This window comes from Drosophila albomicans, unplaced genomic scaffold (genome assembly GCF_009650485.2).
Source record: "Drosophila albomicans strain 15112-1751.03 unplaced genomic scaffold, ASM965048v2 utg000373l_pilon, whole genome shotgun sequence".
NCBI lineage: Eukaryota > Metazoa > Arthropoda > Insecta > Diptera > Drosophilidae > Drosophila > Drosophila albomicans.
The window spans coordinates 4,838-22,879 of record NW_026263649.1 but is presented as its reverse complement, the minus strand read 5'-3'; the positions used below and the strand labels follow the sequence as shown (position 1 = coordinate 22,879).

The 18,042-nt window shown below is 38.2% G+C and overlaps 2 non-coding genes and 1 pseudogene across 2 annotated transcripts; all 3 read right to left on the bottom strand.

Annotated features, from left to right (window-relative positions):
* Positions 1 to 7,419: 7,419 nt before the first annotated feature.
* Positions 7,420 to 14,669, bottom strand: LOC117577162 (large subunit ribosomal RNA; annotated as a pseudogene).
* Positions 14,670 to 15,021: 352 nt separating this feature from the next.
* On the bottom strand, positions 15,022 to 15,200 carry LOC117577178 (5.8S ribosomal RNA). The gene has a single exon (XR_004573066.1). It is a non-coding gene; the product is annotated as a 5.8S ribosomal RNA (ribosomal RNA).
* Positions 15,201 to 15,773: 573 nt separating this feature from the next.
* LOC117577134 (small subunit ribosomal RNA) lies at positions 15,774 to 17,764 on the bottom strand. The gene has a single exon (XR_004573048.1). It is a non-coding gene; the product is annotated as a small subunit ribosomal RNA (ribosomal RNA).
* Between the last annotated feature and the right edge of the window lie 278 nt (positions 17,765 to 18,042).

Sequence of the window (18,042 nt, the reverse complement as noted above, 5' to 3'; positions counted from 1 at the left end):
AGGAAGCGCACTACTTAGGTGCATCCAGCGCAGGAGCATCGTATGCCACACCACAGGAGAGCCCACCTACTGGCCAACAGATCCGACCAAAATTCCCGACACCCTGGACATGGCCCTCTCCAAAGGATTTGATAGTGCCAAAGTCTCGTTGTCTTCTAACGCGGACCTTTTCTCCGACCACAGCGCAGTGGAACTGCGGCTGAACCTCCCTGCACTGAGAAAAGCTGCACATCCCAGGATGATCAAGAGGAGCACGAGACTGCAATCCTACAAAGCCTGGCTAACGGAAAATGTCAACCCAGTGCAAGATCTTACCACCACCGAGCAAGTGAACAACGCCATCAACGAGCTCACGCAACACATGCACAACGCAGCAGCACATGCTTCCCCCAGAACCCCAATCTCTCCCAGACTACCAACGAGGGTCCTACACCTTTGGTCTTCAGAGATCGCCTCGCTAGTAGCTGAGAAGAGACGGTTGCGACGAGTATGGTTCCTATCCAGAAATCCTAGAGATAAAAGGGTATTTAACAGAGCCGCAAAGCAGCTTAAGGATAAGCTCCTAAAGCTCAGGCAGAGCTCGTTTGAAGAGTTCCTGGCCAATGTTGAGCCTGGAGACCCACAGCACAACCTTTGGCAGGTCACTCGTCATATAAAACGACCTACTAAGAGAGTTGCTCCAGTCCAGCGTGCTAGTGGCGCCTGGTGCCGCACAGAGCAAGAACGAGCTGAAGCTTTTGTGGAGCACCTCAGCGAAGCCTTCAAGCCGATAATAAGATGCACCGACCTGGATATCTCAGCTACGCAACGTGCCCTACAACTATTAGATGAAAACACCAACAACAACCAAGAAGAGCTAGCTATGGTCTCGGTGGATGAGGTCAAACTTGAGATCGAGGGACTCAAGACGAATAAATCGCCGGGCGCTGATGGCATTGAAGCACTGGCTGTTAAGCTTCTTCCCCCTCCCTGCCTACAACTCCTCGCCAACATATACAGCAGGTGCTTTCAGCTAGGACATTTTCCAACCATCTGGAAACGAGCAGAGGTAATTCTTATACCCAAACCTGGCAAACCTGAAGCCAATCTTGGCTCTTATCGTCCGATAAGTTTGCTGTCGATACTCTCCAAAATACTCGAAAGAGTATTTTTTGCGCAGAGTATTGCCAGTGCTGGAAGAAGCTGGGTTGATTCCGGATCACCAGTTTGGCTTCAGGCGTTCTCACTCCACCCGGAAACAATGCCACCGTTTAGTCAAAGTGATACTGGACGCATTCGAGGAGAAGAACTACTGCTGCGCCGTAATGCTTGACGTGAAGCAAGCTTTCGACAGAGTCTGGCACCCAGGGCTACTGCTTAAGCTTAAGAGAAACCTGCCTCAACCCCATTACGCATTTCTGCAATCTTACCTCGACAACAGAAGCTTTTATGTCAGATGCGGAGATGCGCGATCTACCACAAAAGGTATCGAAGCCGGTGTACCACAAGGTAAGCGTCCTAGGCCCTCTATTGTACACGTTGTACACAGCGGACATGCCTACATTTTTCAACGAGAACCTATTGGTTGCCACATACGCTGATGACACAGCCTTCCTTGCCACAGCAGGAACCCCACAGGATGCGTCGGAAATAATTCAAAATCAGCTAAACACCATCGAGCCCTGGCTGCGGAGGTGGAACATCTCGGTAAACCCTGAGAAGTCCACGCAAACCACATTTGCACTCCGCAACGGCAATTGCCCGCCTGTCAGTCTCAATGGGGAATATATTCCCGAAAATCCCACGCCCAAATACCTGGGCATGACGCTCGACAGGCGGTTAACATGGCGCACACACATCCTAAGGAAGAGAAAGCAGGCTGAAGAGAGGTTGAAGCAATTCCAATGGCTCATTGGAAGACGCTCGAAGCTTAAAAGCAAAACTTAAACTGCTTGTCTACAAAACCATCATTAAGCCAATCTGGACTTATGGCATCCAGCTGTGGGGCACTGCCTGCAAATCAAACTGCAGGAGCATCCAAAGGCTGCAGAACAAGGCTCTGAGAATGGTCTCGAACGCTCATCCTTACCATGACAACAGCACCATCCACGAGGTACTCAGGGTTCCCTGGGTAGAAGATGAAATTCGAAAAGTGAGCACGAATTACATCAACAGGCTCCATAACCACCCAAACACATTGGCCATCAACATCTTGGACAACAGCCAAACCGTCAGAAGACTTAAAAGAAAACACCCCCTCGACCTGCCCATGGAGGATGATGATTAGCCCTCCAGAACCCTACCAACCATCTCTTGTGAGAATTTAATCGACAAGGCTGCCTCAAAAAATTTAATTATTGTCCGTACCGACAGATTTTAAATAAATAATTATTGACGAAAAAAAAAAAAAAAAAAAAAAAAAAAAAAATATAGGTTTTGTGACACGTTTTCTACAATGCTCTTATTTTATTTAGTATTACCATCTAACGTATCTTTTTGTTGCACTAATTTAATAATACAACAGTAAAACTTCATTATTTTTAACTTTTTTAATCATATTGCCTTCTATATGATTATTTTCATATATTATTTATATATGACTTATGCCGGCAAGACTCACTCCATATACATAGTCATATATATTTCACTTGTGAAATTTTTCTCATATGACATGCCTGCTCGACATCACCACCCCTATATAGGTTTTGTGACACGTTTTCTACAACCAGCTCATTTTACTAAGGTATACCACCTAATGTATCTTTATGTTGCACTAATTTAATAATGCAACAGTAAAACTTCATTATTTTTAACTTTTTTAATCATATTGCCTTCTATATGATTATTTTCATATATTATTTATATATGACTTATGCCGGCAAGACTCACTCCATATACATAGTCATATATATTTCACTTGTGAAATTTTTCTCATATGACATGCCTGCTCGACATCACCACCCCTATATAGGTTTTGTGACACGTTTTCTACAACCAGCTCATTTTACTAAGGTATTACCACCTAATGTATCTTTATGTTGCACTAATTTAATAATGCAACAGTAAAACTTCATTATTTTTAACTTTTTTAATCATATTGCCTTCTATATGATTATTTTCATATATTATTTATATATGACTTATGCCGGCAAGACACTCCATATACATAGTCATATATATTTCACTTGTGAAATTTTTCTCATATGACATGCCTGCTCGACATCACCACCCCTATATAGGTTTTGTGACACGTTTTCTACAACCAGCTCTCATTTTACTAAGGTATACCACCTAATGTATCTTTATGTTGCACTAATTTAATAATACAACAGTAAAACTTCATTATTTTTTAACTTTTTTAATCATATTGCCTTCTATATGATTATTTTCATATATTATTTATATATGACTTATGCCGGCATTACACACTCCATATACATAGTCATATATATTTCACTTGTGAAATTTTTTCTCATATGACATGCCTGCCCGACCTCACCACCCCTATATAGGTTTTGTGACACGTTTTCTACAATGCTCTTATTTTATTAGTATTACCATCTAACGTATCTTTTTGTTGCACTAATTTAATAATACAACAGTAAAACTTCATTATTTTTAACTTTTTTAATCATATTGCCTCTCTATATGATTATTTTCATATATTATTTATATATGACTTATGCCGGCAAGACTCACTCCATATACATAGTCATATATATTTCACTTGTGAAATTTTTTCTCATATGACATGCCTGCTCGACCTCACCACCCCTATATAGGTTTTGTGACACGTTTTCTACAACCAGCTCATTTTACTAAGGTATACCACCTAATGTATCTTTATGTTGCACTAATTTAATAATGCAACAGTAAAACTTCATTATTTTTAACTTTTTTAATCATATTGCCTTCTATATGATTATTTTCATATATTATTTATATATGACTTATGCCGGCAAGACTCACTCCATATACATAGTCATATATATTTCACTTGTGAAATTTTTCTCATATGACATGCCTGCCTCGACATCACCACCCTATATAGGTTTTGTGACACGTTTTCTACAACCAGCTCATTTTACTAAGGTATACCACCTAATGTATCTTTATGTTGCACTAATTTAATAATGCAACAGTAAAACTTCATTATTTTTAACTTTTTAATCATATTGCCTTCTATATGATTATTTTCATATATTATTTATATATGACTTATGCCGGCATTACACTCCATATACATAGTCATATATATTTCACTTGTGAAATTTTTCTCATATGACATGCCCTGCCCGACCTCACCACCCCTATATAGGTTTTGTGACACGTTTTCTACAATGCTCTCTATTTTACTTAGTATTACCATCTAATCTTTTTGTTGCTCTAATTAATAATACACACAGTAAAAACTTCATTATCTTTATTAATCAAACTTATGATTATATTTCAAATTATTTATATAATGACTTATCTCACTCCATATACATAGTCATATATATTTCAATGTTGAATGACATATCTGCTAGACCTCACCACCATATGGTTGTGACACGTTCAATAAAAATTTTACTAAGGTCTCCAAAAATGTATCTTTATGTCACTATTTTAATCAAAACTTCATCTCATTATTATCAATAAACTGTATAAAATGATATAGTACAATCGTAAATTTTTTTAACATTGTGTTGAAATTTTTGTCAAAGTTGAACTCATATCTCGGTAGAACCTCATATCATATGGCTGCAGTTCAATAAAAAATTCACCAAGTCCAAAAAATTTTTTTCTCAAGTTAAATTCAAAATCTATCTCATTTATTAAAAAACTGTATAAAATGATATATAAAAAGTTTTTTCTTCAATTTTCATATGTTGAAATTTTTTGTCAAAGTTGAACTCATATCTCGGTAGAACCTCATATCATATGGCTGCAGTTCAATAAAAAATTCACCAAGTCCAAAAAATTTTTTTTCTCAAGTTAAATTCAAAATCTTATCTCATTATATTAATAAACTGTATAAAATGATATTTAAAAAGTTTTTCTTCAATTTTCATATGTTGAAATTTTTTTGTCAAAGTTGAACTCATATTTCGGTAGAACCTCATATCATATGGCTGAAGTTCAATAAAAAATTCACCAAGTCCAAAAAATCTTTTCTCAAGTTAAATTCAAAATCTTATCTCATTTTATTAATAAAACTGTATAAAATGATATTAAAAAGTTTTTTCTTCAATTTTCATATGTTGAAATTTTTTGTCAAAGTTGAACTCATATCTCGGTAGAACCTCATATCATATGGCTGCAGTTCAATAAAAAATTCACCAAGTCCAAAAAATTTTTTTCTCAAGTTAAATTCAAAATCGTATCTCATTATATTAATAAACTGTATAAAATGATATTTAAAAAGTTTTTTCTTCAATTTTCATATGTTGAAATTTTTTTCAATGTTGAACTCATATCTCGGTAGAACCTCATATCATATGGCTGAAGTTCAATAAAAAATTCACCAAGTCCAAAAAATCTTTTTCTCAAGTTAAATTCAAAATCTTATCTCATTATATTAATAAACTGTATAAAATGATATTTAAAAAGTTTTTCTTCAATTTTCATATGTTGAAATTTTTTGTCAAAGTTGAACTCATCTCTCGGTAGAACCTCATATCATATGGCTGCAGTTCAATAAAAAAATTCACCAAGTCCAAAAAATCTTTTTCTCAAGTTAAATTCAAAATCTTATCTCATTATATTAATAAACTGTATAAAATGATATTTAAAAAGTTTTTTCTTCAATTTTCATATGTTGAAATTTTTTTGTCAAAGTTGAACTCATCTCTCGCTAACCTCATATCATATGGCTGCAGTTCAATAAAAAAATTCACCAAGTCCAAAAAAATCTTTTTCTCAAGTTAAATTCAAAAATTGTATCTCATTTTATTAATAAACTGTATAAAATGATATTTAAAAAGTTTTTTCTTCAATTTTCATATGTTGAAATTTTTTGTCAAAGTTGAACTCATCTCTCGGTAGACCCTCATATCATATGGCTGCAGTTCAATAAAAAATTCACCAAGTCCAAAAAATTTTTTTACTCAAGTTAAATTAGTATAAAATGTATATCATTATATTCGCCACTGTATAATGGCGTTCCTATTGCTAAAATTTTATATTCAATTTTCATATGTTAAAGTTTTAAAAATACGCAAAGTTTGTAACTCATATCTCATGTCTTAATTCTTGATTTTCGCCACTAATATGATGGCGTTCTTTTGCTACCAAATACACATAATTGTGTATAAAATAAATGCATACTTAAAATACGCAAGTATTCTGTTATATAGATACATACATAAATGTATATATATTTTTTTATATCATGCATATTTTTAATTTTCGCCACTAATATGATGGCGTCCTTCTGGCTACCAAATTCATGTAATATTGCGTACCAAATAAATGTATATTTAAATACACAAGTATTTTGTACACATATTATACCATGCATATTTTTTAATTTTCGCCACTAATGATATGATGGCGTCCTTCTGGCTACCAAATAAATATATATAACCAACGCATACTAAATAAATGCATATATAAAATACGCAAGTATTTTGTACACATAGATATACTATGCATATTCTTTAATTTTCGCCACTAATATAATGGCGTTCCTTTGCTACCAAATAAATATATATATAACCAACGCATAATAAATAAATGCATATATAAAATACGCAAGTATTTTGTATACATAGATATACTACTATGCATATTCTTAATTTTCGCCACTAATATAATGGCGTTCCTTTTGCTACCAAATAAATATATATAACTAACGCATACGCATATTTATATTTTGTAACATAGTTATACCTTTGCATATTCTTAATTTTCGCCACTAATATGATGACGTTCCTTTTGCTACCAAATAAATATATATAACCAACGCATTATAAATAAAATGCATATATAAAATACGCAAGTATTTTGTACACATAGATATACTATGCATATTCTTAATTTTCGCCACTAATATAATGGCGTTCCTTTTGCTACCAAATAAATATATATAACCAACGCATAATAAATAAATGCATATATAAAAATATGCAAGTATTTTGTATACATAGATATACTTACTATGCATATTATTAATTTTCGCCACTAATATAATGGCGTTCCTTTTGCTACCAAATAAATATATATAACTAACGCATACTAAATAAATGCATATTTAAAATACACAAGTATATTTTGTACACATAGATATATTATTTATTTATATATATATAATATATATTTATATATTATATAAATTTTCTTCTTATATGCGTAATTGTATAACACATAATTAATAATTATGCATACAATTTTGCATATTTATATATATAAATATATATATAATATTTTTTTATATATGCCTTAAACATATATATTTTATCGAATCGTCAAGCAAAGGATAAGCTTCAGTGGATCGCAGTATGGCAGCTGCTCAACCACTTACAACACCTTGCCTGTTATAAAAGTCGTTTACAAATGATTCAAGGCTTTGTCATTGTATTAAATAATGTTTTAATATATAACTAGCGCGGCACCAGGTGATCGAAGATCCTCCCAATTTACTATGTTATATTGTAACATTGGCATCACATCCATCGTCGTCTATTAAATGAATAATAAACTTTTAATGGTTTAGAAGCCATACAATGCAAATTGCCCCTTATTTATCATTGCAGTCCAGCACGGATACGACCTTAGAGGCGTTCAGGCATAATCCAACGGACGTAGCGTCATACCACTGTTCGCTCGAACAAGTATTGTGCCATTGGTCCGTACCTGCGGTTCCTCTCGTACTACGCAGGAATGCTGTCGCAACAACGTTTTGTCATTAGTAGGGTAAAACTTAACCTGTCTCACGACGGTCTAAACCCAGCTCACGTTCCCTTGCATGGGTGAACAATCCAACGCTTGGTGAATTTTGCTTCACAATGATAGGAAGAGCCGACATCGAAGGATCAAAAAGCGACGTCGCTATGAACGCTTGGCCGCCACAAGCCAGTTATCCCTATGGTAACTTTTCTGACACCTCTTGTTAAAAACTCTTTAAACCAAAAGGATCGATAGGCCGAGCTTTTGCTGTCCCTGTGTGTACTGAACACCGAGATCAAGTCAGCATTTGCCCTTTTGCTCTATGTGTGGTTTCTGTCCGCACTGAGCTGGCCTTGGGACACCTCCGTTATTATTTGAGAGATGTACCGCCCCAGTCAAACTCCCTACCTGGCAATGTCCTTGAATTGGATCATACCTGAGTAATTGGAGTTATACCAAATTTTTAATTTAAGAACACATAAATGCACTCTCTCATTAATGAATTTGTTTGCGATTATATAACAAACTCGTGATACTTTGATCAAGAAGCTTGCATCAAAACCCAATACCATAAGATATAATAAATATATCCGTATAATGGCTAGGAAATGATACACGTTCCATTTAATCAAGTAAGTAAGGAAACAATAAGAGTAGTGGTATTTCATTGTCGATACTAAACCGAAATTTAATATCTCCCACTTATTCTACACCTCTTATGTCTCCTTACACTGCCAGATTAGAGTCAAGCTCAAAAGGGTCTTCTTTCCCCGCTAATTATTCCAAGCCCGTTCCCTTGGCTGTGGTTTCGCTAGATAGTAGATAGGGACAGTAGGAATCTCGTTAATCCATTCATGCGCGTCACTAATTAGATGACGAGGCATTTGGCTATTTTTGTAGGAAAATGAATTTGCCCACACAACAATGCCATATATGAATGGCACGTCATATGACTGTTTTTCCCTTTACTTTGTACACAATAGATGTTGGCCAGTGTAGTTGACTTTCAATGAGGAAAGTAAACCTCGGTGCTAACCCACTCCTTGGCGATATCCAGTATGGAACATGAACGTCTTAAAGCCGCAGACTCCGCCATCTACCACCCTGGTACTGATAATATTGCTATCACCAGCGTTAAGGACTCCCAGTGCTCTCAGTCGTTTTACCGACCGATAGCTCCAGATGCCCTCCAGTTTAGCGTAGCAGAAACGATTTTAATGTCCTCATGTGCCCGATAATCCCGAACCAGAGCCGTTCGTACGTCCTGTCTGTCGTAGATCTCAACCTTACTCTGATGAGCTTGGTCAAGATCAAGTCCGTCAGTCACAACCTGAGCGTCGATCACTATAGTGTGATCTGGTCGGAAACCCACCAGGTCCGGCTTATATATCCTGTTCTCTCCCTGCAGACTTGGTTCAGCAATGACAGAGTAGCCTCTCGTCTCAAGTCCCCGCTTGAGATAATTAGCTACACTGTTGTGTCTAGCCACCCGCCTCCCATGCGTACGATGACACTTCTGCAGAATGTGGTTTAGTGATTCGGGAGCATCACATCCTGCACGACACTGCCTCTCCAATTCGTGCCTTCCCCTCGTGGTACGAGACCGCGTGGGTAGGGCATTTATCCGCAGTTTGATCCCATTCAAATAAGCTTTTCCAGTTAACAAACGCGTGGGTGCGACAACCCACCCGTGTTGCGGAGCATAACGCCCTGCTTCACGGAGACCGCTACCATCAACAGAGGAGTGCAACCTATCCGCCCAGTACGAATCGATCAAAAGGCGTGTATCCAGAGCCGCGTCTCCCGATGCCTTGCACCTATCTCGGGCCCTCCGAATTTCCGCACTAAGGAACGAACTGGCCGTCTCGGATTGCTCGAGGTGGGGCCATTTTATGTTCGTTAGCCTCTGTATGCGCAGCATTGGAGCTGTCCTTCGAACTGAGGGAACACCGAGACCCCCACTTGTGTGGGGGCATGGAAGAATGCTACTGACACATCCATAGGAAGATCTAACCATTTCCTTACGACCGACCGTACCAGTCTGTCACACTTTCTCAAAACGCCTATTGCCACACTACCAAGGGTTAGCTTGTGATATAGCTGTGGAATGAGGACAGTTCTGAGGGCGAATAACTTCTGCTGTGGCTTCAGGGGGACCGCGATATGATATCCAATCTGGGACCAATGTCCTCAGTCGGATTGTAGCGGGCCCTCCCGTCCGCAGTGAACTGAATGCCGAGATACCTCCACTCCTCCGAACGCTTCAAGCTTGGACACGTGCGCGAACCTACACAGAAGCTCCGTGATTCGATCACAGTACACTTCTGCTTCGGTTGCCCCTTGACACTAACAGTAAAACACTTATTAGCGTTTAGGGTCAGCCCAACGGACGCCAAAAAGGAGACCGTGGTATCCAATAATGCCTGAAGGCCCTTCGGTGTAGAAGCAAACAACACCAGATCGTCTGCGAACGCTGCAGCGTTTGTTTTTGGCATTTCCGACACTGACACCAATCTCGTCCGGTAGAGACCTGAGCAACCGGTCGATGACCAAGTTGAACATATGTGGAGACAAAGGGTCACCCTGCTTCACACCTCTAGCAGGGACGAATTCCTCTGATCTCCAGCCTTTACCATTGAGACTAGTGCCACCTCCCAAGTACAAGCTACGTACGTAGTCAACAAAACCCGTTGGTGCACCATACGCGGATAGGGTGTCAATTACCGCTGCGTGAGACACAGAGTCAAACGCTTTGCTGACATCAAGTGTCGCGATATAACACGACGCATGACGTCTATGGTGGTCCCTCAGGATTAAGTCAACTATTGTCGCGTTATCGGCGCAACCGTCAGTAGGAAGAAACCCCCGCTGACGCGGATCCCAATCGACTGATGAGGCCAATCGAGATGCCAAGATGGCATTGAGTTGTCTAACTATGACAGAAGGCACCGATATCGGACGGAAGTCTTCTGGTCGGGATGCTCTTACCGTCTTCGGGATGAAAACGGTTCGAGCCATTCGGAAGAGTGTGGGTAGTTTGCCGCACCAGAGAATAAGGTTCATTATGCGAAGCATAACACCACTGGGATACTCCTGGCAGTTCTTGGAGATATTCCGTCCGGTCCGGGAGAAGAAGTCAATGGCACTTGATGCAATTGCAGGTCCCTAGACGTAATAGGTGACCATACCCCCTCAAGCAAGTGTCCCATATGGGGCACGGTGCTATTGCAAGAGGAAAGGCTCTGCTGTGTCATGACTTCTCTCCAGTATGGTTCCATAATCTCTTGGTTTGGCATTACCGACTCGTCGGGTCCTGCAAGCAAGGATCCAATGCATCGACCTTTATGTTTGTCCCAGTTACGCTGAACCCTAGCGAACTGCTGCCTTCTATTTTGTCTCCTATTGCGAGGCTCAGGAAAGACTCTCGCCGAAACCGGACCTTCGTTTCGATTCGGAAAAATTTCCAGGAGATAGTTAGACAAACACTGGAGAGTTGCTTCTTTGCCCGAAGTCTGCGCTCCATCAATGATAGATTGCAGAACCTCGACTCTCCACGATCGATTACATCCCACAGGGCCGAAGCCCCGCAGTATCCGCATGAGGACGTCGTCCGAATGTATCGATGGTGTGATTGGAACCGACTCTGACATTGAAGAAGAAGACTCAAGCCCACTTATACTAGGGCGGCGCGTAATGGTTTGTGGTTCACTAATTTCGGGGATAAGAGCCGCTTGCCCTCTTAGCTGCTCGATTTTTGCCTTATAATTATCCCTCTGTCGACACTTTTTAATAGCATCGACGCTGCGTTCTGGAAAATGCAACGCCAGCTTTTTATTAATGAACCTCTCGCCATTTGCTATGAGCTCAAGTTCCTTCCTCGCCATCATGGCCAATTCTTCCTCACACCACCTGGTTTTCACGTCAACACGCGTACGAAGCTCATCAAGCCTGTCTTTGTGCTGACGCGACATGTGGACGCCTGACGCTTTGTTCCAAAAGATCGGCCGCACTGGGTCCAGATTAGCATCACATTCCTACGTGTAGGAGAATTCACTGAATAACTTTCAGCTATCCGAGCATATTTAAGTTCTTCACCATCAGTTTTCAGGACCATCGGGTGGTATGCTTTGTTTTAATTAGACAGCTCGAAACTATCGGTCCAGCACCCGGAGTCCGAGGAGGCCACAAGTGCACAGTTCCTGAGTCGACTTGATTGACGGTAATTGATAATCCATTATAAGACCCATTGATTTAAACTGAATTTTCTTCACTTGAACTAGCACTGGTTCACATTGCAACACCCGCTAGGCCCATCACAATGCTTTGTATTCAGTCGGATTCCCCAAAAGTTCTGAATTGATTGTTAATTGATTAGTTATAATTTTAAAAGAACTAGCTGGTTGCCCAACTAGTATTCTTTAAAAATTTTAGCAAGAAAGTTCAACAATTGGCTACGTAACTAAACTATCCGGGAACAAGAAACTACCATAAATGATAGAAACTCTATTTACCCAGAACGAGCACATAAACCATGTTATTGTTTCCCAATCAAGCCCGACTATCTCAATCTTCAGAGCCAATCCTTATCCCGAAGTTACGGATCTAATTTGCCGACTTCCCTTACCTACATTATTCTATCGACTAGAGACTCTTCACCTTGGAGACCAGCTGCGGATATTGGTACGGCCTGTTGAGAAGTTTGCGTGTCCCCACCATAAAATTTTCAAGGTCCGAGGAGAAAATATCGACACAACAGTATATGTCATGCTCTTCTAGCCCATCTACCATATCTCTCTGCGAAAGACTTCCATGGTAGTACGGCTATAAAACAGAAAAGAAAACTCTTCCGATATCTCTCGACGGCTTCTTTATGGTCGTTCCTGTTGCCAGGATGAGCACGAGGCCCATATTTAATAACAAACGGATACTCAACAGGTTACGGAATTGGAACCGTATTCCCTTTCGTTCAAAATTATTCAAGTTTTTTTAATTATGACAAAATATAAATTTTAGTTACTTTTTTTTACTTGAAAATTTTCGGCTTTCGCCTTGAACTTAGGACCGACTAACTCGTGATCAACCACTGTTCACACGAAACCCTTCTCCACTTCAGTCCTCCAAGGTCTCATTCGATTATTTGCTACTACCACCAAGATCTGTACCAATGACGGCTCCATGCAGGCTTACGCCAAACACTTCTAAGCACACCATTGTACCTTCCTACTCACTAAAGTTTCAAAATTTATATTACAAGTAATATAAATCATCTACTTTAGCGGTAATGTATAGGTATACAACTTAAGCGCCATCCATTTTAAGGGCTAGTTGCTCGGCAGGTGAGTTGTTACACACTCCTTAGCGGATTTCGACTTCCATGATCACCGTCCTGCTGTTTTAAGCAACCAACGCCTTTCATGGTTTCTGAATGAGTTGTTAATTTGGGCACCGTAACATTACGTTTGGTTCATCCCACAGCGCCAGTTCTGCTTACCAAAAGTGGCCCACTGGGCACATTATATCATAACCTTAAACTTCATATCAAGAAAGTTAAGGTTCTTACCCATTTAAAGTTTGAGAATAGGTTAAGATCGTTTCGACCCTAAGGCCTCTAATCATTCGCTTTACCAGATAAGATTATTTTATACAACAGTTAAATGCACCAGCTATCCTGAGGGAAACTTCGGAAGGAACCAGCTACTAGATGGTTCGATTGGTCTTTCGCCCCTATACTCAATTCTGACAATCGATTTGCACGTCAGAACTGTTTCGGTCTTCCATCAGGGTTTCCCCTGACTTCAACCTGATCAAGTATAGTTCACCATCTTTCGGGTCACAGCATATATGCTCAAGGTACGTTCCAGTTAGAGGCATAAATAATATAAATATTATTATACATAACTATATAGAACGCCCCGGGATTGCGTTAATCAACTATAAATAGTTAAAAAACTAATCCAATAATAGTCAAGTTAATTACGCTATTAGGTTTATATCCCAATAACTTGCACATATGTTAGACTCCTTGGTCCGTGTTTCAAGACGGGTCCCGAAGGTATCCTGAATCTTTCGCATTGTTAATCATACAAGTGCTTATAATAAACATAAAAATCAATGATAATCATGCCATTATATATAATTCCGAAAAATTAACGCACTGTACTCATATAATCTATCAGCACTTTATCAAATTTTTGAATTTATTTTATGTTAAAATGCAAGCACTCTAATTTAAATAAACTCTTATCAAAATTGTTTGATAAATTCCATACATGCTAATAGATTACAATGTCCTTATATGGAAAAAATGCACACTATCGTTATAATATTGATTAAATATTACAATTCTAATGATGAATTTTCCATAACGGATATTCAGGTTCATCGGGCTTAACCTCTAAGCAGTTTCACGTACTATTTAACTCTCTATTCAGAGTTCTTTTCAACTTTCCCTCACGGTACTTGTTTACTATCGGTCTCATGGTTATATTTAGTTTTAGATGGAGTTTACCACCCACTTAGTGCTGCACTATCAAGCAACACGACTCTTTGGAAACATCATCTAATAATCATTAACGTTATACGGGCCTGGCACCCTCTATGGGTAAATGGCCTCATTTAAGAAGGACTTAAATCGTTAATTTCTCATACTAGAATATTGACGTTCCATACACTGCATCTCACATTTGCCATATAGACAAAGTGACTTAGTGCTGAACTGATTTCTTTTCGCTCGCCGCTACTAAGAAAATCCTTGTTAGTTTCTTTTCCTCCCCTAATTAATATGCTTAAATTCAGGGGTAGTCCCATATGAGTTGAGGTTGTTTAATTACACTTATAGACAATTCTCTGCCTATTTTGAATATACTATTTTTTTCTTGAAGTCCATAATATTCACAAAATTATTCTTTATACCATATTCGTTAATAAGAGGCAATTCTAGTTTATAAAATAATATATTTTATGCTAGACATTCCTCAATATTATTTGAAATGAATAAAGAACATATAATTCTTCAAATTTCTCATGCAACAGAGTTTTAGTATTTTCATTTATTAATTCATATTATGAATATCTTAAGCGAGAACTTTTTAGATTCACACTTATATTATCCAATAATATACAATGTGCTTAAAATTCCGAAAAATTTTAAACAACTTATTTAGCATAGTCTTACAACCCTCAACCATATGTAGTCCAAGCAGCACTAAAAAATTAATTAAAGTACATAACAGCATGGACTGCGATATGCGTTCAAAATGTCGATGTTCATGTGTCCTGCAGTTCACACGATGACGCACAGTTTGCTGCGTTCTTCATCGACCCATGAGCCGAGTGATCCACCGCTTAGAGTGATACAATTTTTTTTTTTATTTCATTACGTCAAGAATATTTTTATTGAAAGAAATTAAAAATACACCATTTTACTGGCATATATCAATTCCTTCAATAAAATTTTTTTTTATACCTAAATAAATGTTGCGAAATGTCTTAGTTTACATAATCGATAATAATAAGATATATGACAAGTATATATTTTAGCTAAATTTATTTATTATGATCAACATATGTAAAGCGTTAACCTGCAAACAGGTACAACATTGTTTTTCTTTAGGTGTTGCGAACCAATGTATGCGCACTGGAATATGCACAATACATTTTGCAACGCATGTATATTATGGTACATATACACGCAGTTTTTTTATTTTATCCAAAACACATAAAACACTCTTAATACAGTATATAATAATAATAATACATGACAAACGGTTTTTAGCTAATTTAAATTATTATATGTTGCATAATTGTATCTCATATGATTGAATAAAATATTTATATTTATTAGTTACATAATTTATTAAATATTGCAATTCCCTAAAAGAGAAAAACAAATTTAATTTATTAACGGTTAGATGCATTAAAAACAATAATGATCCTTCCGCAGGTTCACCTACGGAAACCTTGTTACGACTTTTACTTCCTCTAAATAATCAAGTTCGGTCAACTTTGCGAAACAACCGCAACACACAAGGCGTCACAGTGATCACGTCCGGAGACCTCACTAAATAATTCAATCGGTAGTAGCGACGGGCGGTGTGCACAAAGGGCAGGGACGTAATCAATGCGAGTTAATGACTCACACTTACTGGGAATTCCAAGTTCATGTGAACAGTTTCAGTTCACAATCCCAAGCATGAAAGTGGTTCAGCGGTTTAACCCGGACCTCTCGGTCTAGGAAATACACGTTGATACTTTCATTGTAGCGCGCGTGCAGCCCAGGACATCTAAGGGCATCACAGACCTGTTATTGCTCAATCTCATTATTGCTAGACGCAATTTGTCCATTTAAGAAGCTAGTGTCCTTATAATGGGACAAACCAACAGGTACGGCTCCACTTATATAAACACATTCAAACACAATAAACATTTTACTGCCACCATGAATGAAGGCTATATAAGCTTCAACACCATAATCCTGAAGATATCTATTTAATATATTTGAGTCTCGTTCGTTATCGGAATTAACCAGACAAATCACTCCACGAACTAAGAACGGCCATGCACCACCACCCATAGATTCGAGAAAGAGCTATCAATCTGTCTTACACACTTATGTTCGGACCTGGTAAGTGTCCCGTGTTGAGTCAAATTAAGCCGCAGGCTCCACTCCTGGTGGTGCCCTTCCGTCAATTCCTTTAAGTTTCAGCTTTGCAACCATACTTCCCCCGGAGCCCAAAAGCTTTGGTTTCCCGGAAGCGACTGAGAGAGCCATAAAAGTAGCTACACCCAATTGCTAGCTGCATCGTTTATGGTTAGAACTAGGGCGGTATCTGATCGCCTTCGAACCTCTAACTTTCGTTCTTGATTAATGAAAACATCTTTGGCAAATGCTTTCGCTTAAGTTAGTCTTACGACGGTCCAAGAATTTCACCTCTCGCGTCGTAATACTAATGCCCCCAAACTGCTTCTATTAATCATTACCTCTTGATCTGAAAACCAATGAAAGCAGAACAGAGGTCTTATTCATTATCCCATGCACAGAATATTCAGGCATTTGAAGCCTGCTTTAAGCACTCTAATTTGTTCAAAGTAATTGTACCGGCCCACAATAACACTCGATGAAGAGCACTAATGCAGGTTTTTAAATAGGAGGAACATATAAAAAAAGTACAAGTACCTAATTATATATAAGAACTCCACCGGTAATACGCTTACATACATAAAGGTATAGTACTAACTACAATTGTAAGTTGCACTACCCGTATGAAGCACAAGTTCAACTACGAACGTTTTAACCGCAACAACTTTAATATACGCTATTGGAGCTGGAATTACCGCGGCTGCTGGCACCAGACTTGCCCTCCAATAGGTCCTTGTTAAAGGATTTAAAGTGTACTCATTCCAATTACAGGGCCTCGGATATGAGTCCTGTATTGTTATTTTTCGTCACTACCTCCCCGAGCTGGGAGTGGGTAATTTACGCGCCTGCTGCCTTCCTTAGATGTGGTAGCCGTTTCTCAGGCTCCTCTCCGGAATCGAACCCTGATTCCCCGTTACCCGTTGCAACCATGGTAGTCCTAGATACTACCATCAAAAGTTGATAGGGCAGACATTTGAAAGATCTGTCGTCGGTACGAGACCATACGATCTGCATGTTATCTAGAGTTCAACCAGTGTAACGATCTTGCGATCGCTTGGTTTTAGCCTAATAAAAGCACACGTTCCAGAAGGTCCGTGTTTTAATTGCATGTATTAGCTCTAGAATTACCACAGTTATCCAAGTAACTGTTAACGATCTAAGGAACCATAACTGATATAATGAGCCTTTTGCGGTTTCACTATTAATTCGTGTGTACTTAGACATGCATGGCTTAATCTTTGAGACAAGCATATAACTACTGGCAGGATCAACCAGAATAATGTTCATTTCATTATGTAAATATATTTAAAATATAATTACATAAATCTTCAAATATGTAAAATACATGACAACTCACAAATATTTTTGAATAACAAACGATAATATTCAATAATTGTATATATATATATATGTTATACTTGACATGTACTATACGAATGTGGCCATAATTAGATAGCATTCACGTTCGCTAGTTATAATTCACAATTGTTTATATAAATATATATACTTATATATAAATATATATATGCATATAATCGTTCAAAAATATCATTTTA